Source organism: Emys orbicularis, chromosome 2, assembly GCF_028017835.1.
Source record: "Emys orbicularis isolate rEmyOrb1 chromosome 2, rEmyOrb1.hap1, whole genome shotgun sequence".
NCBI classification, from domain to species: domain Eukaryota; kingdom Metazoa; phylum Chordata; order Testudines; family Emydidae; genus Emys; species Emys orbicularis.
Window position 1 is genome coordinate 59,542,381 of NC_088684.1, and position 27,586 is coordinate 59,569,966.

General features: G+C 40.6%; 1 protein-coding gene across 1 annotated transcript in view; it reads left to right on the forward strand.

The window, feature by feature from the left end:
* The window catches only part of NCOA2 (nuclear receptor coactivator 2), a 261,138-nt gene that overhangs the window by 129,167 nt on the left and 104,385 nt on the right, over positions 1 to 27,586 (forward strand). The gene's annotated exons all lie outside the window — the stretch shown is intronic.

Genomic DNA, 27,586 nt, shown 5'->3' on the forward strand with positions numbered 1-27,586 from the left:
AAGATATTAAGGTGATAAGTAACAGTCAACATGCATTTGTCAAGAACAAATCATGTCAAGCCAACCTTAATATCTTTCTTTGAAAGGGAACAAGCCATGGGGGAAGGGGAGAAGTAGTAGATCTTGATTTTTAGTATGGCTTTCGATACTCTCTCACATGACCTTCCCATAAGCAAACTAGGGAAATATAGTCTAGACCAATGATACTCAGACTGAGTCTCGGGAGCTGCAGGTGGCACTTTAACGCGTCTCTTTGCAGCACATGATATTAAAATACCATGTCATTTAATTATTAACCAATCAAAATGCTTTTATTGTTTTATTAACCAATTGTAGAATACTTGGTTTGTCATTTTCTTGTGAAAATAATAATATATAATACGAAACAATGCATTCACACTACTGTGGCTCTTTTGGGTAATGTTGGTTGCTAATTTGGCTCCTGAACCACTGAGGTCTGAATATCACTGGCCTAGATGAACCTACTATAATAAGGTGGTTGGACAACTAGTTCAAAGTCAATCTGGAAGGGCATATCAAGTGTGGTCCTTCAGGGATCTCTCCTGGTTCTGGTTCTATTCAATGTCTTCATAAATGATGGAGATAATGCATAAAGAGTACACTTATAAAATTTGTGGACAATACCAAGTTGGGAGGACCTGCAAGCATTTAGAGGACAGGATTAGAATTCAAAATGATCTTGAGAAACTGGAGAACTGGTCTGAAATAAATAGGATTAAATTCAATAAGGACAAATGCAAAGTACTCCTCTTAGGAAGGAACAATCAGTTGCCCACATACAAAGTGAGAAATGACTGCCTAGGAAGGAGTACTGCGAAAAGGGATCTGGGGGGGTCAAAGTGGATCACAAGCTAAATATGAGTGAACAGTGTAACACTATTACAAAAAAAGCAAACATCATTCTGGGATATATTAGCAGGAAAGTTGTAAACAAGACACGAGAAGTAATTCTTCCGCTCTACTCTGCACTGATTAGGCCTCAACTGGGGTATTGTGTCCAGTTCTGGCCACCACATTTCAGGAAAGATGTGGACAAATTGGAGAAACTCCAGAGAAGAGCAACAAAAATGATTAAAAGTCTAGAAAACATGACCTTTGAGGGAGATTGAAAAAATTGGGTTTGTTTAGTCTGGAGAAGAGAAGACTGAGGAGGGACATAACAGTTGTCAAGTACATAAAAGGTTGTTACAGGGAGGAGGGAGAAAAATTGTTCGTCCTAACCTCTGAGGTTAGGACAAGAAGCAGTGGGCTTAAATTGCAGCAAGGACAGTTTAGGTTGGACATTAGGAAAACTTCCCAACTGTCAGGGTGGTTAAGCACTGGAATAAATTGCCTAGGGAGGTTGTGGAATCTCTATCATTGGATATTTTTAAGAGCAGGTTAGACAAACACCAGTGAGGATGGATAGATACATGATGCCCAAACTTTTCCTGTCGTACCCCTCCCCCTTACCAGTATTGAAATCTATCCACACCCCCCTTCCATTACTGCATAGCCAAGATTTCCTCAGCAGAGGACCTTGGGCTGAAGGTGGAGCTGGGGGCGGAGCTGTGGCTGGGGGGCCGAGGGGAGCTTGGGCTGGAGCTGGACTGGGGAGCGGAGCTGTGGCTGGGGATAGAGCTGGGCTGAGGGTGGAGCGGGGCTGGGTGGTGCTCCCTCCCCATCCCCCATAGGGACTGGCTTGGGCTCTGCTATGTTTCCCCCCCCCCCAATGTTTCCCCATGCCCCCTAGGGGAGACACACCCCATGGTTTGGGGACCAGTGGTCTAGATAATACTTAGTCCTGCATCGGTGCAGGGGACTAGACTAAATGACCTATCAAGGTCCCTTCCAGTCCTACATTTCTATGGTGTCAAGCTCTTCAGAGCCAAATCCTAGTAAGTCTTGATTTTTTGCATGCTTTTTATACTACTTGATGTAGAGCTCTACTTTTAAATCTTGGTCTCACAAATAGCCCTTATGCAGGTGAATAAACCTGTAACAAAGTCATCTTGAGCATCTCCTCATTGTCAGAGGTCACTCTGCACCTCAGTGCCTCTGTTTCTCCCCTCTTGGTTCCTCAATACACTCAGGGCTGGTCCACACTAAGCCCCCAGTTCAAACTAAGATACGCAACTTCAGCTACGTGAATAACGTAGCTGAAGTCGAAGTATCTTAGTTCGAACTTAAAGGTACTTACCGTGGGTCCACACGCGGCAGGCAGGCTCCCCCGTCGACTCCGCGTACTCCTCTCGCGGAGCAGGATTACCGGCGTCAGCGGCGAGCACTTCCGAGATCGATTTATCGCGTCTAGACAAGACCCGATAAATCAATCCCAGAAGATCGATTGCTTGCCGCCGAACCAGCTGGTAAGTATAGACGTACCCTCAAAAACACAACCTAAAGTTAGCTAAAGCACTCCTCCTTTGGAGGATCCAATTTATTCAGCCTCCTGGCTCTGACTTCTCTTGGCAGGTGTCACCGTAACTGGCAATAACTGTACCCATGCTGACCCTCTCAGTAGAAAGGCTGGAATTGAATGACCATACAGACAGAGTTGCTGTCTTACCTTCCAGGCCAGGGTTGAGGCATATTGGTGAAATAGTATGAGAAAGCTGGCACCGGCGCAATCAGCAGGTACTGGATTGTTGGGGGTGGGCCAGAAGACCGGCCCCACCTTATGAGGTGTCCTATGCGCACCAGCAGTGGCATGCCTCCTTATTCGGAAAGCTTCAGTAGTCAAGTTCAGGTTACTCTCCAGGTGCTGGGGTTGCAACTGGTGGTAAGGTACTAATCATAAATAGTAATGGTAGGGTAGAATGGCTTCCTTTGTGCTCATTACATCCCTTTCTGTGTTCAGCGAAGATAGGGGGAAGCCTTTCCCCAGTTTCAGTCTCCATCTCTCTGTGTATTGTTCCAAAAAATTATTTTTGTTTTCAGTCAAGTTGTCCAAGACTACAAAGGATGGCAAGTAAGCAAGTAAAGCAAAGTTAGAAACCCTTTATTTAAAATAAGAAAAACATAGCTGTAACTGACCCACTCAGGATGTGCACGTAATTAAATTGAATAACTGTATTGCTATGACTGTTTTCCTCTTCTTTGCTGTTTGACACCCTCACTCATTTTATCATGTCAGAAATTATAATTTGTAAGCTCTTTGGTGTGGGAACTGTTTTTCTGTGTCTACTGTAAAGCTCCAAACTCTTTTCAGATGCTATATAATGAGAGGTGCTTCATTAAGGCAACCCTTTAATAGTATCTGAGATGCCAGTCTTCAGTGCAGTGTGAACCTATATGGTCTCAAAACTGTGTAGGTTTGGGGGGACATCTAGTCATCCCAAGCATTAGTAAGATTCCTATTAAACTACTTAAAAGGTCTTAAGGATTTCCAATGACATTGATTCCAATACTTCCTTCGGAAGTGTTATTTGCATCCTTGATCAGACCAAAGATGGTCTGGTGTTTAATTGCAGAGATCTCCTTTTTTCAATTCAAAACAGGGTATTTTATGGTCTTGGACATCTTATTTTTTAACTAATTTCTCTTTTTTCCCCTCTTTGTTTAGCATCCTGCTGTGTACTGCAATCATATATTTCCCCCCTCAACCATTTCCTTAGTCCTTTAACTGTAATTCCCTGAGCTGTCTTTTTAAAGGCTGTATGGTTTCAATTCTTTTAATCCTTTATAGGCCTCTTACCACTATGGTGGTGCTTATCTGGACTTTTTTTTTTTAATTTACATGTAAATCCTTTCTTCATATCGTACATCTCAGTATTGCCTTTATTACCGCATTGCATTGTTTTTCTGAAATTTTCATCTATTGCCTGTAAGACTGTCTGCAGTACAGTATTATGTCTAGTCAGTTTGCCCCCATTTTATACTTGTTCCTTCCATTTTTATTTCTAAAGTGAACTATTTTGCATTTGTCCTTGTGGGAGCTCATTTTATTTCTAGTGTCCATCTTTCTAATCTTTCTCTGGCTTCTTGAATATTAGATTTGCCTTCTGCAAATTCACTATTCCTCCCATGTTCGTATCACTGGCAAATTTAATCAGTGTGCTTTGCCACCTTTTTCTCCAGATAAGGAATAAATATGGAAGAATAATGTTACGTCATTAATTTGCATAGATAAAAAGAAATACAGAGTTAAGATTGCTAAGTAGTGCCTCAGTCGTCTCAGAAGAGTTGGTGATTTTACGTACCATATATACTGCAATATGTAGATACAGTGGGACATGTTAAGGAGGAAATGACAAAATTAACCTAGGTATTTGGCATTTGTCTGCTTAATTGTGGGTCTTACAATTATATTCTCCTCTCAGTGGGCCAGAGTGTCCCCTCCCACATTAAAATCTCCCTCATGTAGATTCTCTAAATCATTCTTTTGGAGGGGAAGGGTGTAAGTGGGATTTGCTATCCTGCAAATCCTCCAAACTTGGCACATTTCAAGGATTCAGGGGAAAACTGTGCCTGTGCACTAGTACTAACCTTCCTGTCCAGCTCTGTGGCCACCATATGGCTGCAATGGAGCTCCACTAACAGGACTATTCCCTTGATGTGGAGATCCCCAGGAAAGGGAGATACAAGCAGAAAAGGATTTCCAACAGCTGCAGGGCTGGATTGGGACAATGTATGTCCTACCAACATATCTACCAGTTTCTATCCCGTCTGCTTGTGCAGAACCCCATTTACAGAACCTGGGGAATAATGCTGTGGAGGTGTCTGAGACCTCTTTGCCCAATAGGAGTTGTGGGGGCAAACAATTTCAAGAGAGGGTTGGACAAATTTATGAGCGCAATTGTACGATGGGGTTGCTTGTGATAAGGGGGCGGGGCTCAGCAGCCCTGGGGCTCACTTCCACTTTGTCTTCTATGTCTGTAAAAGCTATTTCAGCTGGCCACCTGCACAGGGCAGGAAGCCCCCCCACCCCATGTATTCTGTTTTTGTTTTGCTTTATTTCCTTCCTTTGAAGCATCAGAGATGGCCACAGCTAGAGATGGGACATTGGACGGCAAGGGCCAAGGCTCAGAAGTGGTACAGAGCATTCTCTCTCCCAGGTGCTTGGCTGTCTGGTTCTTGCTCACATGCTCAGTGTCTAGTTGATTGCCATATGTGGGGTCCTGAAGGGATTTTCCCCCAGGTCAGATTGGCAGTAACCTTGGGGGTTTTTTTACTTTCCTCTGCAGCGTGTGCCAGGATTATCGTAGTATATCTCACTTAATTCTTTCCCTGCCACTGAGGGGGCCTCGAGCACTGGTGTACCTGAGTCCCTCCTATTCTCTGTGGCACATAACAGTTTAGTCTCCTATGGGCTGCAATACTTTGGTCTAATTTTGGTGGTTGGGTTTAGTGTGTGGGGTGATGTTGGTGTCCTGTGATATACAGGAGGTCAGACTAAATGATCTGGTGGTCCCTTCTGGCCTTAAGCTCTGATTCTGACACGTGTCTATCTAAGGAGGAAAATTTGGAATAATATGACATATAGGCAGAGAAAGAGGGGAAAATACTCTTTGGTATTCCCCCCCAAGAATTTAGAAAGAGTAGATGTGGGTCATAAAATAGTCCAACTGTGTGCTGCAAAACTCCAGTAATATTTTATATAGTGCCTTTTCTGACCAAACTATATACGTTTACACCAGCACTGAAATGCAGCCACTTCGGGGGTGGAAGGTGACCACCAACCAATAGACTGTGTTGTACTGCACAGTAGCTTTGGGGTGGACCAGAGCAAGGTTGTAGGGCTATCATCTCTTTACAACAAGTGCCATGTTTGAAGTGATATTTAATTTCCACGCAGAAAAGATAGATTCTTGCTTTTAAAGTTTCATGGGAGCATTTTTCTCAATTTGTCTAATAATATTTTAGGAACTGTATTATATAGCTTTGAATTGGCTCTGTGTGTGTGTGTGTGTGTGTGTGTGTGTGTGTGTGTATACATATACACACCTTTGAATTGTTCAGACCACCATACTATTAATAAGTGGGAAAACTCTTGATGGGTGTGGTGCTGAACTTCTAGGATTTGAACCTGTGATTTCAGGAAGTCTAGGAATTCTGAAACTGATGCTTACATAACTACACCTGTCTCTTAGAATATATATAATATTTTTTTAAAAAGCTTAAATTGCTTATTCTGGGTGCTATGTAAATTAAGATAAAGTTGGAGGCTTTTTCCATGAAAGGAAGGGATGGGTCTAAAAAAATGAAAGCATCAGGGATGAACTCCAATTTGTTAGTTGCTTGTAGTTTTATGTGTTTTATAATACAGTAAATTAATCCATACAATGTTGCTAAGAAAAAAATATTCATTGCAGTTAAATTTAAACGCAGGATGAAAATTACATAGGGAAAAAGAGAGTAAATCTAGCCTGCTAAATATCCTGCTTGGTTATTCAGTTTCATTTCATGTGAAGTGTTTGTGACCAGTGTGTGTTCCCTAGTGAAGAGAGAATTGTGCATCAGAATATTTTCATTAATTATTTTTAGAACAGAAAGTATACATTGTGTATATTTCTCTTTAATATGATAGAATGATGTTTAATTTCTGACAAAAAGATGCAAATTATTTCAAGTGGGGGTGGTTGTTTTTTTGTCTGGGGTTTTTTGAGACATACCCTTAAAAGCAGGAGAATGGAGGAGGGGGCTTATTCAGTCTATTATCATAAAGCTCTCCTAATGTAGCTTCTGAGTCATGTGACTGCAGAAAAGGCTATTATCTCAATGAAAAGGAAACTGCCTTTTAGAGCAGCAATAGAAAGAACAGAAGCAGGAGGAATTTTCGAGTGCTCCACCATGCTGGATTGTCAAAGGGGGAATCTATCTGATCAGCAGCTAGAAAAGGATTAGCGTGGCTAGTTTGTCAGCTGTCATTAGAAGCAGATGACAGAGGAGATAAGCTACTGTGTGTGCACGTCCTCACTCAGCATGTGCTTTGGTTTACATCAAGACATAATGTTGGTTTGGGTTAATGGAGGGCTGTTATTCTAAGGCAATAAATTTACTGCTAATTGTCCTTTTTATTTTTTATTTATTTATATATATATATATATATATTGGTAAATAAAAAAAGCAAGTGTGATGGATGGGGATTTTATTTACATCCCTATTTAAAGGCACGGAAAAACTGGTGAGATCTACCTTGAACTGCAGAGGCTGTGGAAGATTACAAGGTGTGTTTCTGAAGTGCTGTGACTTCATATTTGGTAATATTCTCGAGGGGTGTGTGTGTGTGGGGTGTTTTTTTTATTTTAATCATGACAGTTGTGAATTAATTTTCCTCTGTAGCAAATAGGGATTTTCTAAACTGATTTCTCAGTGATTTGTTATTTGTTGCCTCCTTTAATTACTAGAGGTGACTTGCAGTTGTCTTGTACAGTATAGAGAAAATATTTCTTGTAAGGATTTTGCTAATGCCCAGAAAAATATACAGACCCACCTATATATATCCCATTTTCAAGGAGAAGGTGGAGCCCAAGTACAATATATTATTTTTCCATTGCAGTAATTATTATTCATTGTTCAAAACTACCTGGTAATGCCAATGCACAGATCACAGGGGAATAAAAGGAGGGTGCAGATTGAGAATCTGTAATAATAATAGTCACTTTTTCTCACCAAGGCCTAAAACAGGTGAAACACACTGTAACATTAATGAATTTCATGTTGCTGTTGTTATATAACTTTCTCTGTTCTCTAACCTTCCTTGTTTTCTTTGTAGTTATATGATCCAGGTTGCAGAATGACATTCAGTTAATCTTCACTGTGTATTTGTCTAGTGTTGTACATGCTGATGCCATTAACTATCTCGGCAGTATAGTGTTTTACCTTTCTCGTAACCTTGCAGGGTGCAACACTCGAGATTGTCTGTTTTTGTGTCTTGTACAGCACTGGGAATATTGTTGAAGTTTAACAATAAAGAATAGTAATAATCCTACCCTGCCTCCTCCCCCCCAAAAATGGTAAAATAAAATTAATGATCAGCACTCACAGGAAAACTAAGCTGAACTTCTGCAATATTTTTTTCCTTTTAAGGGCAGGATGACAAAGGTAGTCGTAACAGAGCATTACTGCAGTACCAGTTGGCAGTGTTCTAAAAGTGTGTGATCCCAGATACATATTGAAATGGTAGTGATGGTTGTAATGCTTATAATCTTTTTAATAATTAATTATATACATACAAGAATTGATTTTGTTTATTTTATTTAGGAATTTTTAAAAACTCATGCTACTTTGAGACAGAAACAGAAGGAACATGTGTTTTTATTATTATTATTTATTATTATTTAAATAATATAGTGTGTGTTTGAAGATATTTTATTACATGCTGACAGGACACAGAAATGGAACCAAATGACCCTTATTTATTTGCTTGTTCTCTTTTGTTTAAGCCTGAATATTTTAATTGCAGCGTACCTACATTCTGCCAAGTAGGCCCGTGGCATGACTGATCTGAGGCCTGGTGAGCCTGTCATGTTCACAGAAGCAAATGTAAAAGCTGCAAGAACAATGAAACTTCCTGTATACTTGTTGTGTTGTTTGTTTCCTTATTTCATTATAGGAGCTCAAATAAGATATAGGATAGGCTCTGCCTGTGCATACTGATGATTTAGCACCTACTTTCTATAAACAAATATATTTGATTGCTTGCATGTTGGAATTGGCCAGGTCTAATTTTAATTGTGTGATACCCTTTTGGGAATATTAAACAAACAGAAATAATTAGAATAAAAGAAGCTTCTTGAATAAGCAGTATATTTCTGGTGCTGGCAAAGTTCATTTTGCTTTATTTGCTTAATAGGATTTCATAGGGTTGCCAACACTGTAACTCAAAAACCCAGAAATCCAGGGGCCGCTTAGGCATGAGGAAGGGGTGGCTGGGCCAAATTTCAGTGGCATTGCAACACTGTGCAATAACTACTATATGTGGAGTATTTGAAACTTCAGGTATTCTTTCTTGGCCAGAGGAATTTCATTTAGTCCATTGTCCACTATAGATGTTATGCTTCAAAAATCAGACTATAAGCACAGTTAAAGAGTTTTAACTTACAATGTTCACTGGATGTTTCTTTCCTCCACTCCTTATTCTATCATCTCTTCTATATAAGCCTCTCGCTTATATTTGAGGAAGGAAAAAATTACTCCCAAAAATCTCTTATACAGGCAGCCCTCAACTTTATGACGTTCAAGTTACGACAAACGGCACTTAGGTTTATAAATTGACATCCTTTTTCAACTTTACGATGCTCAATCCAACATTGTTCCTATGGGAAATTCAAGTTACAATGTTTTCGACTTAAGACGTGATTTTCAGGGGCCAATGGTGTCATAAGTCCGAGGACTGTCTGAAAAACAAAAATTTTGCAGTGTCTAAACAAGCTAAATGACTTGTTTGAAAATCCTGCTGGAACCCAGAGTTTCAAGCCACAATAATTAATAGCAAATGCTATAGTCATGTCTGATCATGTCAGGTTGAGGGGGTTATTTTCAGCATCCATTTATCATATGAAGAAAAGAAGGGAGAGGTGTGACAGCAATGTTGGTAGTTGGAGCCAACTTCATTAATAAATGAAAGGTATTTGGTAAAGCTGTTATAAAAAGCCACAAATTATGAAGCTTGAGCCAGACTTAAGGATCTGATATGGCTCCACAAGCTGTGCTAGTTGAGGTGATTGAAGACACATGAAAAAGAAAATGCATAAAGTGATAGTCACTGTACCTGCCAGGAAATCCCTCCAGAGTCATCTTACTGTATAAGCTCCTCTTTAGTTTGTCCTTATTCATGGACACTTTGTGGTGCCAGGGCTAGAGAGACGGCTTCATTGGCTTGCACTTTTCTATTATTGGGAGGTAAAGTTTTACCCTCTGAAAGTTATAAGTAAAAATGTCCTAGGGTACATCCCATTTCCAGCAATGGGCTATGTCTTCACTTAACTGTTATGAGATTGTGGTTGACCTAATGGATAACCAGAGAACAGCTTGGGTAATGTACAGAAGAATCAAAGGGGGAACAAGCATGTGGAAATGTCAGAGGGAAATTGATCTTTTAAAAAAACAAAATCAAAACTAGTTTATGTTAAGGGATTTAAATCTCTTGTGTGTGCTTTACTGTACCCTTGTACTCACCATTCCAGTTTCATTTCCTCTTTGTACACCCTCATACAAGAGACAAGGTATGTGACAACAGAGACTGAGCTCTTCAGTGGATTTGTCATTTCAGATAACAATTGGTCCACAAATTGTTCTGATCAAGCAGCTGTCTAAAGCAAGACTAGTAAAAGCTTCTGTGAGAACTGTATAGTAATATAATTACCTGGGTGGTTTTTTGTTTTGGGGTGTGTGTGTGTGTGTGTGTGTGTGTGTGTGTGTGTGTGTGTCCTTCTGAACTACTCAAAGCCTTTAATCACAACTGGTCACAAATATTATGCATTTAATACTCTCTCAAGCAGTGTAATCCAGACTTCTAGTCAAGCATTTCCTTTTAAAGAGAACGTGGAGTGTTTTTCCCCCCCTACCACTGCTAATTTAACTCTTTTTTTTTTTTTACATTAAAAGTACAGCACAAATTCACTGACAATTTTTGGTAGATGTGACTATTGCTTTTCATGTTAAAAAAACAGGTGGGGTGGGGTTTTTTTGTGTGTCAATGGGAGTGGTATAGTAAAGGCTATGGAACATTGTATTTGCTCATGCTCTGTATCCCTGTAAATAGGAGACTTATATCCACAAGTTTGTGTTCCTTGCTAATGGATACAAAATTTTAAAAAATACATTCAGATGGCAGTTTTGACATTACATCTTTCAGAAATGATAGTTGAACTTTCCTTTTGTTATTGGTGCTGCTGCTGTGGTATAGGAAATTCTATTCTTGTGAAAGAGTATGAAGACAGATTGATGTGAGAGATTTTGAAAGGCCTCCTTGAAACCATTTATGTCTACTGTACACATTCACACTTAAGATCAGTTTTATAAACTAATAGACATTTAAAAATGGTCACAGATTCCTGTAGGGTCTAACATACAGCTGCATTCAGTTAATTTTTATTGTTACTTTTTTTACCTGATACTTCATAAATGCTTAAAAGAAGTTGCCACAAGGACGTTTGATATAAGTTATGCTATTTATTTGTATTTATACAGCCTATAACAAAGTGCATATGTAATGTTGTAGATGCCTCTGACAAGAATTGAATTATAATCATAATACAGATTTCTACAAAGCATTATATTTTTATCTTGTACTGTTTGGAGATACACCGCTACCTCGATATAACACCACCCGATATAACACGAATTTGGATATAACGCGGTAAAGCAGTGCTCCGGGGGGCAGGGCTGCGCACTCCAGTGGATCAAAGCAAGTTCAATATAACGCGGTTTCACCTATAATGCGGTAAGAGTTTTTGGCTCCTGAGGACAGCGTTATATCGAGGTAGAGGTGTATTAAAAATAAGTCTTATTGTATTTTTTAAAATATCCTCTCCAAATATAGTGACTATTTTAAAATGTTAACTTAGCTGAAGTTTTCCCCCCAATTCCAAAAATGGCTATTGACTGAAGAAGTTCCTGCAATATGTATTTTTAAATGATCAAATATGCTCTAGGAAGGAACTGGTAACATTCTTTGTTTTGGGACAGGCCAAACAGTGTGCATGTATAGTCATGTTTTTATTTATTTCACTACCAAGTCCACCATCATCCTAAAATCTCTTCCTTGGTTGAGCATTGTTGTGTGTAGAGCCCTGCAAATCCACAGGTAGCCGCTTTATATCTGCAGATATCCGCACCTGCGGATGCAGATATTTGCGGACCATTTTTGTGGATCGGATGCAGATACAAATTTTGTATCTAGAGCCCTGCAAATCTTTGGATATCCATTTTATATCCATGGACCATTTTTTGTGGATTGCAGATCGGATGCAGATACAAATTTTGTATCCATGCAGGGCCCTAGTTGTGGGTGTACAAAATTTCGTTCCACATTTGAACGGCTTGTGGTTTTGAATGCTTGTTTATGGATCTGCAATTAACATTTAGTAGTGTTGGTTTTAATAATTAGCAAGACCGCGTACTGCTCGCCAGGCCATACATGCTGTAATGGATGAGAGTGGTTCTTACAGATTATTTCAAATGTGTGCCCAAGTTAAGATTGTGTTCTGATTTTAATTTTGTATTGATTGAAACTTGAAAAAATTAAGGGCATGGTTTTCAGTGTCTGTTTTACACAATGTTTGGGATCTCTATTTCTTTAACAGTGTAATTCTGAATAAGTCGTTATTTTCTCTCGAGATTTTGTTTCTTCTCCCATCTATATGGATGGCACTGATTGTTGGTGACTCACTTTGGCCTTGATTCAGGACAGCACTTAAGCGCATGCCTAACTGAGCATGAGCTTAAGTCTCACTGAAGTCTCTTTGAAAGCTTTTGGGGCTTAAACATGTGTTTAAAGTGAGGTGCTTAAGTGCCCTTCCTAAATAGAATAGATTTAAGCATATGTGTAAGTGCTTTCCTGAGTTGGGGCCTAAGTGAGTCACTCTCATCACAGCCATTCATATAGCTAGAAGAAGAGACTTTAATCAAAGCAAATATTTAATTGACTTTAATGGTAATCCCAGGGATTTCAGTGGGGTTTAAGCATGTCCTTAAAGTTAAACATGTGTTAAAGTGTCCCTGAATAAGGATGCTTTCATGAATTGGGCCTTTAATACTATGAGGACGTGCACAATTAAATCCTGTGTGTGTTGATGAGAGAATGGACAACTCTACATACTTTGGAAGGATGTGTGTGAGACACAGAGAGAGAGAGAGAGAGAGAGACTATTTTGTCTGATGGGTTATTAACTCTCAATGATAAAAATGGTAAAAGATGTTGTATTATTTAGATCCCATGGTATCTACAGTTCCTGAACATTAGAAATTTTGCTATATACTCTGCAATCAGAATTTGAAATGAAGGGGTGTAAAGCCTGTTAATGGGACTGCCCTAGGATCCAGCTTGACATTGGGTTAGCACTATTAAATCAAGTTGATATACTTTATAAATGTAAGCAAAGGACATACTAACCACCCATGCTGTTACAAAATGTAATAACCAATATTGCTACTAGGGAGTGTTTTTTGTTTGTTTGTTTGTTTTTGTTTTTTTGGTGGCCAGGCTGGAATTTGTTAAAAATGGTATGCAAAAAGGGAGAAATTAATCTCTTATGTGGGGGGCTTGCGCTTGGCATTCTGCACTTCTTAAACCTGGCATAGGAGCTGACTGGGGAGTGCATGAGCGGAACGACTATGCAGGGTTGCCTGTGCATCCATTATGAGCTTCAGAAAGCATCTCTGCACTGGCACTTACATACAAGGGTATAGACATCTGTAATGGGGGTGGGGCTTTGGCAGGGCTGAAAAAACCTTTTGGCCCAAAGGCCACATCGGGGAATAGAAATAGTATGGTGGGCCATGAATGCTCACAAAATTGGGGTTGGGGTGTGGGAGGGGGTGAGGGCTCTGGTTGGGGGTGCGGGCTTTGGGTGAGGCTGGGGATGAGAGGTTTGGGATGTAGGAGGGTGCTCCGGGCTGGGATCGAGGGGTTTGGTGAGCGGGATGGGGATCAGGGCTGGGGCAGGAGGTTGGGGCGTGGGGAGAGTCTCAGGGGTGCAGGCTCTGAGTGGAACTTACCTCAAACGGCTCCTGGAAGCAGTGGCATGTCCCTTCTCCGGCTCCTATGCGGAGGCGCAGCCAGGCGGCTCTGCACGCTGCCCCATCCTCAGGCACCACCCCTGCAGCTCCCATTGGAGCACAGGAGCGGACCATTGGCGTGCGTAGGAGCCAGAGTGGGGCCATGCTGCGGCTTCTGGGAGCCGCGTGGTCCAGCCCCCGACCCCACTCCCCAGTGGGAGCTTGCGGGCTGGCTTAAAACGGCTTGCGGGCCAGATTCGGCCTGCGGGCCATAGTTTGCCCACCCCTGGGCTATGGGATCCAAAGATGCGTAGAACCAAGACATCCCATGCAACTGGCTCAGCAGGGCTGTGGCTACTATTCCTGCCCATCAGGCCGCCCTGCTTACTGCCCTAGGGTAACAAGTGGGTTTTATCCTCCTTAACCCTTCAGTATTCCACCTTGGGCTTTCTGTGAGTATAATGGATTTCATCTGAAGTGAATAACTCCAGAAGAGTATGCACAAATAAGTTAGTTAACTCAGTGCCAATTAACTCAAGTTAACTTGAGTTAAAAAAACATATAGTGTAGGCATACCCATAGTTTTGGGAGGTGCGTCATAAGTTAAATTCCTGTGTTTCTCTCATGCTGTGACCAATCATACATTTCTTTCTAACAATCAGCGAATGTCAGATTTCAAAATGTGATTTTTAAGCTATTAACCTACTAATGCTATATGTAACCCTCCAAATTACTGTAAGTGAAAGAGTTAAAAGGAAAATCTACTTTTCTCTGTTTTGCAATTTTACTTGATAGCATTTAGTGTATGGTCAGTTCCACTGTTCACGCTATATAATCCGTCCAGTTTCTCCCCCTGTTGTTTTGTTGTTTTTTTCAAACATCAACTGAGGAGACAAAAAATGTTTTAAAAACAGGCAAATGTGGTTGTAAACCTGTAAAAGCTGGCATGGGGTTCTCAGGGGCAATTGATGTATTTTAAATATGCTTAACACACTTTTAAAATTGACTACATTTCAAGTTGAAGGATGTCTGTTTAAACACACACTTTTTTTCAATAATACAGTATTAATTTTGTCTCATCTATCTGCTTTTGTTGTCCATAAAAACCTATTTCAAGTTTTAGTAGCTCTTAAATATTGTGCTGCAAAATTATTCTAATGATTAAAAATGTTAGCATTTGTGACACTTTAGAGAAGAAAACACCTAATTTCCTAAGACATCTGTTTAAGGATTTTTTTTTTCTTTCCAATGAAAATATTTGCAGGCTTAATACGGTTTCTGTAGCTGTGGCTTGATATTCACCATGTGTGCTGCAATCTAGGAGGGTTTGTTTGTACATTTGGTTTTTAAATAGGGTTACAACTGTCACAAACTGGGTGGATAAGAGTGCTTTGTAGACATACAAATCTGTTTTTTGTCCCTGGCATCTCAGCAGTTATTCTTATGGAACTGAGATTCAGTTTTTATCATTTGAATAATGAGAAACTGAAATGGTTCCCAGGATAATGTCAGATAGTAGAATTCTGATCTTGAAGTTTTGATCCAGAATCATGAGCAATATTCGGGTATAGACTCCCTTTTTAATAGTCTTTAACATCTTCTTACTGAGAATGTAATGTTTTGATCAAAAAAGGGTTTTGTATCTTTAAGACAGAGTAAGCATAGTAACAACAGAAATCGTGTATGTTATGCAAAGAATGTAACTTTCTTCCTGTGATATGTTACTCTCTGGTGTCTTATTAAAGCCTAGTCTTGCTATTCCTGGGCATATTAGAGCTGGCTGACGTAGTCTCATATGTAAGCAGCTCAGTGACTGGCTATATTAAGAGATTTAGCCTATGGGAATACAGAAAGTAGAAGCCATTTTATATTGTTGGTGTTAGATTATACAATTTATTATTATTACTATTATTACTTTATTTTATTACTTTGCTTGCTTGGATTCATTGTTTAAAGCTGCCAGCACTGTGATACTTGGTTTTGTCAGAGTTGAAGTTTTGAATAACTGAAAGGAAGTTTTTTACCTTTCAAGTTTCAGGTGGAAGCTAAAGAATGTGCTCTTAAATATCCGTCTGTAACACAGAACATGAATGTTAGTCATTTTTTTGATTGTTACAGTGTGTGTTAAAGAGCTGCTGCTGCCCATTTTCAGCCTAATGTGTTTATTACACAGTCTTCCCAGTGGCATCTTGAAGTGTCTCTCAACTAAAAAATTCATGAGCATTTATTGGCTTTCAGTCTGAAAATGGAATATGTCTTCTTGTTACTGTCTAATACACCACTTTAAAGCCATTATGCAAAAGTAAATGTAAGAGAAAAGCATATTGAGGAAGAAGGAACATTTAGCTTAAACATTTGTTTATAGTCTGTTGTAGCTCTTGGACTGAACAAAAATATGAGGCAGGTGCTGGAGCCAACTTCCTCAGAGTTTCCCAGAGAGAGGGATGAGTGTTCTTACACATACATAAACTCCATTACATTAGCTAATAACTAATATTCCCCTCTTTATTCCTTGTTTGCACGGTACATATATAAAGTCACATTTGGTAATGGTTACCATAAACCTTTTTTTAATGTTACTGCTTTCCTTTAAAAGAAATTATATTGTCTAAGTAAAAACACTGAAGTTACTTTCAGATAGAAGTGGCTAAATATAGAATTAACAGGGAAACCTATAATCTTTCAATATAAATGCTTAAAAATTAGATTCACAAGTTTTGCTACTTAACTATTATGTCTACTTGCAAGAGTGTCCCTGTATGAAATGTGATAATTTTGAAGCGTGAAGGTTTTGAGTAGTTACAGCTGTAGCAAAAATAGTAAAGCTTTTTACTGGAATACAATAGACCATTTTGTTGAATAAATCAGTTTGTATTCCTGGTATGTAATATAACACAGCCAACTTTTGTATTAGGCATCTTGCTTGTTTTGGCAGAATTGGTTGGTTTCGGGTGTGTCCTAACTCCATACATTTTGTGTGGTAATAGATGGCTGTAATGAGTTGGTTGTAGAGTATGTGGTTTGCAAATAGGGGTGTGTGGACGAGGGAGGAGTGCTTAGTAAATCCAGACCTTTATTTTCTATTACATTTTTTAGTAGTGTGGCAGTGGAGATTTTAGATTCGGTAAGCTGTTTGCAATAAAAATCACCTTGGTTTAATTTTGACAGGTGATATTCAGATGCTTCTCATTTTTTGTTTGTTTGTTTCCCTTGATTTCTACTCCAGCTCACTGGTTCCCAAATCACTGTCTGTGCCTTTCTTGTTGCTGTGTTTTCGTAAGAGCAGTGCAATAGAGCGCTCACGTGCAGAGGAACTCTTTGAGCTGTTCTAGGGTTGGAAGCTGTGTATGTGTGTGTATATGTATGTATGTGTATATATAAAAACACACACACGTACAGTATATTCTCGCAGTCAGCTGTCTCAAATTGTTTTTTATAACTCTGAATGTGTTCTTCATTAAAGAAGATATACCAGGAGCCAGAAGTGCTGTGTGCTCAAAGAATTGAATAATTGTGGTGAGTTAATGATTGCAAGGCAGCATGTTCTAGTGGCTAAAGCATGGGAGCAAGGAATCGGGGACCTGATTCAAACCCTGCCTCTAATAGTGACTTCCTGTGAGATCTGGGAAAGTTAGTAGCTGGTACACACATGATTTCCTGTTTTCAGAGGTAGAAATGTGCAGTATCATACCTCCCAATAGTCTCAGTTTTCATAGGACTGCCCTTCTTTGACCCCCAAACTTGCTGTTCCAGCTGAAGGGCAGCTTGCCCCAAGCCTCTGTTTGAGAGGGCCCCCAAACCTGAATAATGTTACTGCATGGAGCATAGGGTCACAGCACCACTCATGTTTGACCTCTCTGCCCCACCGTAGTTGGAGACAGAAGGGTGGACGGGCCAGACTTGAGTAGCACTGCATCCTATATTAGCTACTTGAAATGTTGGGAGGTATACAATATATGCAAATATTTAAAATATTTTTGTTTCCATATTTTTATACAGATTTAGAGAAATTAGCTGATGAAACAAAGTGCTTACATTCTTTAAAAAAAAAAGTTTGAGGAGCAAGAAGCAAGTTTCATATGGCTTCCAACTTTATTGTGGTTTGTGCAAAAGAACTCATAATTTACTTGAATAGAGTTGAAGCAAGAATGTAGCCTTCTGGTGGTGTGAACTCTACAGCAGAAAAGTATAAGAAAACTGATGTAGCTGTTAGAGTTTACTAATATAATTATTCTTTGTAGTGTGGGACTCAGAACAGTTTAAATTAGGCTTTTGGAAAATTTTAACCAGAGCTTGCATTTAAATTGTAAGCTTCTTTGATCAAGAACTGGGTACACTGCTGAATACACCAATAATTGTAATAAATAAGTACTGTATTTAGCAATTAAGTCTGTATTTCATGTCAGTGTATTGGTGGGATGCAGTTCTGTTACCTGCTTACCTGTCATGGTGTTCCGCCTTTTGTTTGCTTCTCTTCATATTGAAGCAGTAGTTCTTAAGGTTTTATTCCCATCTATTCTTTAACTGCATTTTAGGCTTATAATAAATCTGACAATTTAACAGGCCTTGTTTGGAAGATGACCTGCACTGATAAGAGATAAAATGCACGTTATCTTCTTTTACTTTGACTCTGGATGATTAACTGGATTCAGTGGTGCTGAGGTTCAGTACTTGAAGCTCTAAGCTATTTGCTGTAACTTGATGGCAGATGATGAAAATGTAAGGGTGGAGGAGGCACTAAAGACTTGTGTAATTGATTTGTGCTGGTTTTTTTGCTCCCTGCCTGCCTTTTCCATGAAACCCCTTCCCTCCCTCTTCCCCGTGTTTTATTTTTAGTTGTTTGTTGTTTTTTCACTTGAAAGATGAATGTGTTTAAAGCACACTTTATGCTCTCTGCCCGATCAGGTTAAAACTTTTTGTGTGTGTGTGCATTCTAACTTACAGTGGTTGCTGGTAGAGGATGTGAAGGAGGATGTGCTGTCACAATGAAAGCAGAAACTATTGTTTTGTTATTGATAACAAGAAAGAATGAATTGAAACCTCTTGCCAGCTCTGTCCTTTCACAACCTCCCAACATCTGGCAGAAACTAGATTGCTCTCATTGACTATAATTACTAGCACATACTGCCCAAGAGTTTACTCATGTCATTTTCTGTTTTTGTGATTTACATTTAACAATCAGAGAAATCAGACTGAAATTAACAAGAATTTTTAATGCTCGTGCCCATGATGCTGAAACAGATTGGATGGGGAAATATATGCCCTGAATTTTAAAGATTGTTTTCTTTTATAGGATAAATATAAATTCCCATATATCGAGTTGAGATAAAATCCATTAGAAACACTGAAGGTAAAATACTTGATTACCCTTTTAGTGGGATACTGAATCCCAGATTTGGAGTACAGTAAAGCACTCCAAACTGCTCAAAGTTAAAAAGAGGGTGCCTTGGTCTTGTGCTGTAGTTTATTCTGACGAGGCACCTTAATGAATGTCTTGCAAAACAGGGTGCCTTTTCTAATTTACTACCATTGTTACTAAGCTTTTATTTCATTAATAAAAATGCCATCCTTTCCACCTCAGTAACAGCCAGCATTTCTGTTTTTAATCCCAACTCTCTCTTAAGTTTCCCAAGTCAGTTTGCCCTTCTCCTGTTCCCAGCTAAAGAGAATAAACTTGAACCTCTTCACCTTGACCTTCATAACTTGCTTGTGAAGTTCATTTTGGTAAGAACTATACAGGAGTTATAATTAAAACAAAATATAATACAAAGTTCAGTGTAAATCAGAATGTGATAATGATTTTCTTAGAGTAAGTCTTGTCTGGAGATGGTTAGTTCAAACTGCGTAATTTAGAGAGAACATTATTTTTCTTAACAAATTCTACTTGTGAATGTCTTATTACATTTTAATCCATATGTTATAGTCCTCTGTTTTAGAGGAGCTCTATAGGAGGAGCCATTATATTAATTGCTTCTTAAAAAACAAACTGAACTGTTCAATTATTTTAAAGTAACTTTTACATACAGCTGACCCTCTAGAAATGCCTGAGAGCTGGGGAGGGGAGTGGGATGAAGTGAGCAGTTCTTAAATTGGTGCTGCTTCTGCTGTCATGATAATGTGCTGTAACTGACTCTATGGGAGTTTTGTCTGAATAAAGACTGTAAGATTTGGTCTACAGCTTGTAATAGTATTCTGCTCTCCGTTACTTTAGTTTGAGTTCCCATGTATCTAGGACAGATTTAGGGCTTGCAAGTTTGAATTCTGAGTTTTCTGATCTGGTATTTACTGGTACAGGCAATGGTGTTTTGAGAGAGACTAGGAAGAACATTTTAAAAACATATGTTTAAAATTTCTAGATTCCCCCCCCCCCCCTCTAGGTTAGTGTCTAAAGAATTTATACTGAAAAGTGAATTTTAGTTGTAGTGTTTTTCAGTCCGGGACCAGAGCTTTCTATGTCTTCTGTGAAATGCCCAACACAACTTTGGATGCTATAAAAATTAATAACAATAAATAACCAGGAAGGAGGAGGTGGTATAAAGTATAATGAATGTGCGCAAGAGATTTAATGTTTGGGGGCTGGAGAGGGGAGGAATGCTTGTAGATTGTGGATTTCCAGAGAAGCCTTTTTAAAAACTTTATGATGATTTTTTTTAAAAACAACCCTTCTCCACTTACACAAATAATTCATTCAAAGAGCAAGCTGGTAATGCTGCTATGAAACAAATTTAGTGGTTTGTAAACCTATCCTGAGTAGGTGAAAGTAAAATACAAACTATTTGTTCAAAACTGATAACTATATTTAACTTGGGGGAGGAGGCAGAGGGTAGCTAGTTTCCTGGTAAATGGTACCACATTTTCCTTGAATCGGTTTACAGGGAGATACAGTTGTAATTTATATGGTTCCCTCCAAAGAACTGACTGCAAAGACTCCAGTGGAATTCCTCTAGAATTACACCAGTGTTATTCTGAGAGCAGAATCTGACTTGGCAGTGTGTGCTGTCTCAAACTGAACTTTAGTCCCCCAGAAATAGTTCAAGTTTCTTAGAAGTAAGCTCAATACCCTACATGAGGTGATCCCCCTTGTACATATTCTTAGTTGCTTTTTCATGTTTTCTGAGATCCCACCTGTGTCCTTAACGTTTATTACTTTTCAGAATACCCACTAAAAGTCTGAAAATCATTCTGTGATCTTATGTTTTTGTGTAAAGGAATTTCTCTGAAGATAGCATTGACCTGATTTCTACTATTGGAGTTTGTACTTATAGCATTAAGTAGGCAGGGACTCCCCTAAGCTTTCAAAAGTTTTTGGACCCTTTGAGGCATCAGTTGAGTTTCATGCACAGACCAAATAATATCTGAAATGTTCAGCTTCTATGTTGTTTTTTTTACCTTGATCAGCGAATAAGGTTTCTATTGGAATGGAGCCATCGAGGCTGGTTCAGGATCTCCGTCATACACGTTTTGAACTGATACTGCCTCAAATCATTTTTAGTTAGTGTCAAAGTTCTCTTAGGGGTCTATTAGGTACGTTTCTCTTTTCTTGGCTCACTTTTAGCAACTGAGACTTCTTTGCAGGCTTCTCTTGCAGTGATTAAATATGCTGCGAGTACAGCAGTACTTTGTGACTATGCTTGCAATACAGATCGATTATATTAGCCACCCCAGTATTGCAGTACATTTCAGTAGAGAGATGCTCCAGTAATTATTTTGGGGGAAATTCTATGGCCTTGTTATACAAGAGGTCAGACTAGATTATCACAATGGTCCCTTCTGGCTTTGGAATCTATTAATTTGTCTTGGGAGACAGTGTGCACATTTGTACATATCTTCAGCTAGACTTATTGTGACTGACACTCTGAGTTATGCTATAATTTTATGAAAGGTGATAACCCTTTCCAGACCAACCAGCTTCTTCAAGTGCTTGTCTTGAGTATGTAAATACCAGAGATCAGCATCTTTTGGCCCTCAGCGTCTGTTGGTCCATGCCTGTGCTCTACGTGCCTTTGGATCCACCTCTCGAAGGCATAAAAGGGCAGAGCAGCTCCAACTACTTCTCAGTTCCTTCTTACCTCCAATAGCTGAAAGAGAACTTTAAGCAGTGTCCTTTTACTCTTACATATTTGTATAGCTAGTTCTAAAAATTGGGTAGATAGCTTTTAGGATAGTTATATTAAAGTATATACAGTTATGTTAGTGTTGGTTATTAGGTTTCCTACCGAGTAACATTTTTGCCCTTTTTTCTTTTACCCTGTACCGGGTGTTCATGGATGAACAAACAAGTGAGGCAGCTATACCCCTTAATAATAGCCACTCAAAAAGTTTGTTGTTTAGGTGAAGGACACATCATAAGCAAATGCTCTATTTGTTGTTTGTTTTCAAAATGAATTCAAAAAGTGAGACACCCACTTGAAACATTTTCTCTTGGATAAATCTTTGAGACCTGCCCCAGATCCAGGTAAACAGGAGCCACAGTCCAGCAATCTTCTTCCAAGAGTGCACTGGTGAGCACTGGCTCTGCTTCCAGTTCCTGGGCTTCTACCTCTTCAGTGTACTCTGCAGCGGTTCAACCTCCCAAGTCCTTGTCCGAGAGGGGTAAGACATCAGTGCTTTTCCAAAAATCATAAGAGCAGGTCACCATCTGAGGGACCTCTAAGAAAAAGAGGCAGAGATCACCTTATTCAACCTTGTCAAGGGATAGCACAAGGCCTGATTATGGTCCCTCTGCCAAATTCATCTGTACCAGCTAAAGAACAGCCCCTCACAGTTGTCCGCACTATTGGTGCAATGCTGCCTTCCGGGCTCTTGGCAATGACAATAGAGCTATCCATATGAATACTGACTCCATCAATACAAATGTCATCTGCACAGTCTGTTCCGGCACCAAGGGCCACTTGTTTAATGTCAGTGGTACCAACTCTGTTGGCAGCAAGAAATTTGATAGTGTCCATCCTTTCATCACCAGAGAGAATTTCAATGTCGGTATTGCGTGCATATACACCTGTAAGAAATGTCCCAAAAGAAATTACAGGGACTCCTGCTAGGTCTGCTCCAGCACTAGAGGGGAAGTATTCCTTCCTTCTTCTCATGAGCCTCAAACCAGAGTAGAGAACGTTCTTCTAGTTATTCCCAAGTCTCCGGTATCTCTAAGAGGGAGTTTAGGGCATATGTGTATCAACTTAAGTGTAGGGATATAGGAAGGGATGTTCTGCCTAGTACCCCGTTGGCCTTCTACACAGTTTGCCCGTGGACCTCACGCCTGCTTTACTGGGCTCCTTGGGGCCCTCATCACCTTAGAAGGGCATTCTCTACCCACTCCAGGATCAGACCACCCCATCTTATGGTGTGTACAGGAGTTCAACCTTATCAGCCACAGGTGTCCCATGCTCAGCCATCACAACTACAGGCCTCTCATGAAGAACAACATCAACCTGATGAGTCTGCAGTCTCATCTACACCATCACATCCTGATTACTACAAAACTTTTCAGGGTCTTCTTAGAAGAATGGATGAAACATTAGAGATTTCAGTGGAGGTTGTGTACATAAAACCACAGAAGTTATTAGACACCTTGCACATTTTGTTACTGGAAAGACTGACAATGCCAGTTAACAAAGACCTGTTAGAACTGATGTGGCAGTTACAAGCCATCTTACCTCCAACGTCAAGGAAAGCGGATAGGAAGAACCAAGTTCCTTCTTTGGGGTTGAGTATTTTTATGATTACCCTCATACTTGGGTCACTTGTGGTCACTGCTGCCCAGAAGCACTTGAAACATAGCTGCAAGTCCATTCCAGATGAAATGAACCTAAACCTCTGGACATCTTTGGGAGGAAGAACTACTCCTTTGACAGCCCCCAGTTATGAATTACCAGCTACCAGGCACTCCTCTCCAAATACGACTTCCTTAGTTGGCATAAGGTATCAGACTTTGTTGACAGGCTGCTGCAGGAATCAAGAGAGGAATTATGATTTCTTATTGCTGAGGAGCAGTTAGTGCCATGAACCTCACTGCCAGCTGCAACAGATGCTCCGGACACAGCAGCAAGGTCAATGGCAACTGCTGTGACAATGGGGCAAGTATCATCATTGCAATCCCCAGGAGTTCCCCAGAAAGTGCAGAACACAACTGAAGTTCTTCTCTTTGAGGATTCTCATCTATTTAGCTGCAAAACAGACAATGCCTTGCACTCCTTGAAAGATTTTCAGGCCACGCTAAGATCACTGGGAGTATCAACCCAGAAAGAAACAGTCTAAGCATCAGACTTTTCCCAGACAGGCTCCAGCATCTTCCTATTACCATCCTTATCAAAGACTTGCTGAGCCACTCAGGAAAAAAACAGTGCTTTCATTTAAAAAAAAAGACCTCAGCTTCTTCAGTTACTGCATCAGCATGGCAAATGCGTTCCTCGAGGTAGACGATGCAATCAGGAACTGTTCAGAAGCAGTCATAAAGGAAATATTCTGTTTCCCCACCATGTTTGGAGACTGTTTTATTTTGAGGAAACCTGGAACACTATAACCTTGGAAATCATAGATACTGGATATTCTATCCAGTTCCAGACGCTCCCTAAACCTCATCCACTTTGCCCATCCCTCTTCAGGGGACCCCCATTATGAGAGGCTGTTACAACAAGAACTTTGAGTATATGTTCAATAGGCAGCAGGTTTAAAACAAACAAAAGGAAGTATTTTTTCACACAACACACAGTCAACCTGTGGAACTCCTTGCCAGAGGATGTAGTGAAGGCCAAGACTATAACTGGATTAAAAAAAAAAACCTACATAAATTCCTGGAGGATAGGTCCATCAATGGCTATTAGCCAGGATGGGCAGGGGTGGCGTCCTTAGCCTCTGTTTGCCAGAAGTTGGGAGTGGGTGACAGGGGATGGATCACTTGATGATTACCTGTTCTGTTCATTCTCTCTGGGGCACCTGGCATTGGCCACTGTCGGAAGACAAGATACTGGGCTAGATGGACCTTTGGTCTGACCCAGTGTGGCCGTTCTTACTGCTTGTTGTTCGTTTTTGTATTAATATGGATTGAATCAGATCTGGGATTCATACTCTTGTGCTGAACAGCTAGCCTTTAATTTCCTAATTGAAGGAGTCTGTATTTTTTTTAAGACTAGTTCATTGTGGATTATTTTAGCCTTAAAAACAACATTCCAGTTGATTTTGGGACTTGCTCTATACGTACACTAGAGGAAGGTGATTCTTATAATCTGAGGATCTTTCTCTCCAAACTAGCTCATATGGAAAGAAGTTCTTATAGATTCTTTATTAAGATTTTCTAATTAGGAGTATAAGCAGACTCTGGGGGCCACTTTGTTAGTGTGTATGCTCCAGCTCCTCAGCCTGCTACTTATGCAAAGGGACGCACATCCTTTTCTTGTCATCTCGGGGATAATATGGTCGTGCTGCTATTCACTACCTGGTCTGTTTTCCACAACTCTCCCACCTCTTGTTGGGTGGAGGGAGCTTCAGGAAGTCTCCACAGTTTTCTAATTTACATTAAACCACTTCAGGCATTGCTTGTTCATTTGAATTAGAGAATTTATGGAAACTTCCCTTGAGCGTTTTGGTCTCCAAAACTATAAACTAGCCTCTTTAGAAATGAGAAAATAACCTATCTGTATTTTGACTTCTCTGAAGATCTTGATTGACTGGATTCCCTTATGCCAAAAGTTTTTCAAAACCACCTTTTTGGTCATTCTGTTACATAATATAAAAATATACCAATTCTGGCTAAATTATGCTTGAAGTTTGATTCTCGCTTGTCAAGGAGCAGAATAATTGAACAGTCCAGCAGGCATTGAGGCACTGGCAAGTTTGTGCATAGGAAACAATGGATGGTACAGGGCTGTAATGGTGTGGCTACTTGCCCCTTGTAAGCACCTCCTGCTGGCCAGGTTCTTGCCTCCACTCTCTACTTTGCAGTAGGTCTTCAGTGACTCAGCCCTCCAGCTGAGTCACACACGGTCTGTATGTGAAACAAACAAAACAGACAGTAACCCAATCCAACAAACGGTTGGCCCTTCCTTAAGGCCCTCAGGCCCATCTCTGGGCCTGATTAATGTAACCACGTCAGGTATTGCCCCCTTCTCGGGCTCCAAACGAAACTTGTTGCTTCCTCAACCTTTGGCCACTCTGCCTGTGGCTGGTGGGGGGACATGGGCTCGTCCACTACTCCAGGTCTCAACCCAGGGACCTATGACTAACAGCCACATGCTGCTTCCTTCATTAACGGCTATTGCTGCATTCCCTGGGCTGCTTCCTGCTCTGTCCCATCAGCTTCTTAGGTCCTTGGCCTGTTCCCTGTTTAAGCAGGGTCTCTCCTCTTCTTACCTAGAGAGTCTGTTAACAGTCTTTGCCCTGGGTGGTGTGTATTGAAGGCTGTGGGGGGCTACGCCTCCCCAAACCACTCGGTGTGGCCTTGCCCACAATCTGCTCAGAAGACCCCTTCCGGCTTGCCCTTCCTCTTTGGCCCCAGCCCAGGCAGGCTGGCTGTTTCTAGGGAAGCATGTTGGGGCTTGGGCTAGGGTGGCCGTGGCCAGGATTTGGGGTGGCTGGGGCTGCTCGGGGAGGGGGTGGGCTGGGGGCGCTGCCTGCCCTGTGTTCGGGGGGGGGGGCTGGGGGCGCTCGGGGACATGCACCGCCCACCTGACGCTTGGCGGTTCGGGGGGCCACGCACCACCCACCCGGCGCTCGGGGAGGGGCGGCTCTGTGCTTCAGCAGGGGAGGGGAGGGATGGGGCTGGCCGGAGGCTAGCCTCCCCGAGCTGGCAGGTCACCCACCGCCCATGGTCCTTGCCCTGTTCTCTCAGGGTTCTTTCTCCCAGGCCTCAGTGCCTGGAGAATTTCACAGTCCTATCCCAGGGTTTCTCCCCAATCTCTTTACCTATGGAATCTCCCAGCCTTTCACTCCTTCTGGTCCCAGCCAGCGACTGCTCTGTCCAGCTGCTGCACTTTCTTCAGACACCCAGGAATACCATTTTTCCTCCTCTGGCTCCAGCCGGCAATTGAGCTTTCCAGGTCCTGCAACTCCTTTCATATGAGCCTGCTAGACTCTGATTGGCTGCCTCCCCTGCAGCTTGGAGGACCCAGCTCTACTGGCCTTTTTTCTGGGGCATGGTATGGTAGGGACTGCAGGGCCTTCCGGAGGGCCTCAACGGACCTGGTAACACCCTATCACAAGGGCCAAAATTTTAAGTGCTAGCAAAGGGAATCCTGACCTATCTTGTGCTAGAATCTGATCAAATGATGTCTCCAGTGATGTGGAATTACAAGTAGTCAATTAGCCTTTTCTATCAATATTTGACAGTAACGTGATTAAAAGTTCTGCAGTTGCAAACCAGATATTTTAATTTTTGTAAGGACAGATAATTTTAGATCTGGGTCATGACAGTCCTATAGCTGTTTAAGAAAAATAAACACAGGTGATCATTTTTATTTCTTCCTATATTTGGAAAGTTGGCCAGATTTCTTGCACCATTTTTATTGTATTTGTTAAGGGAGGGCTCCACTATCAAAAGAAGACTAAAAACCAAAAAACTAAAGTGTACTGCATATCCTACTAATACTTCTACACAAGACGTGGGCAAAAACTTATTCAGGTGGTTGGCAAAACTTGAATATTACTAATGCTAGATTTAGTATAGCATCTCAAAAGGCCCCAAAGCTTTGTTTTGTGGATGGAAATGTGACTGGGGGTTTCTTTAGTGTCTGTAACTTAGTAGTGCTTGTTGCTCTATCATCATGCGTACAAACTGGTACATTAACTGTGGTGGGAATTTTGAATTGTTTGATATAGTGCTTTGTGGATTTCTGAGATATTTATACAGTGGCATCCTATTAAATTTGGAACCAATAGGTAACAAAGAAATTTCGGAACTGACAGTTCCCGTCTCAAAAAAGGTTTTCTA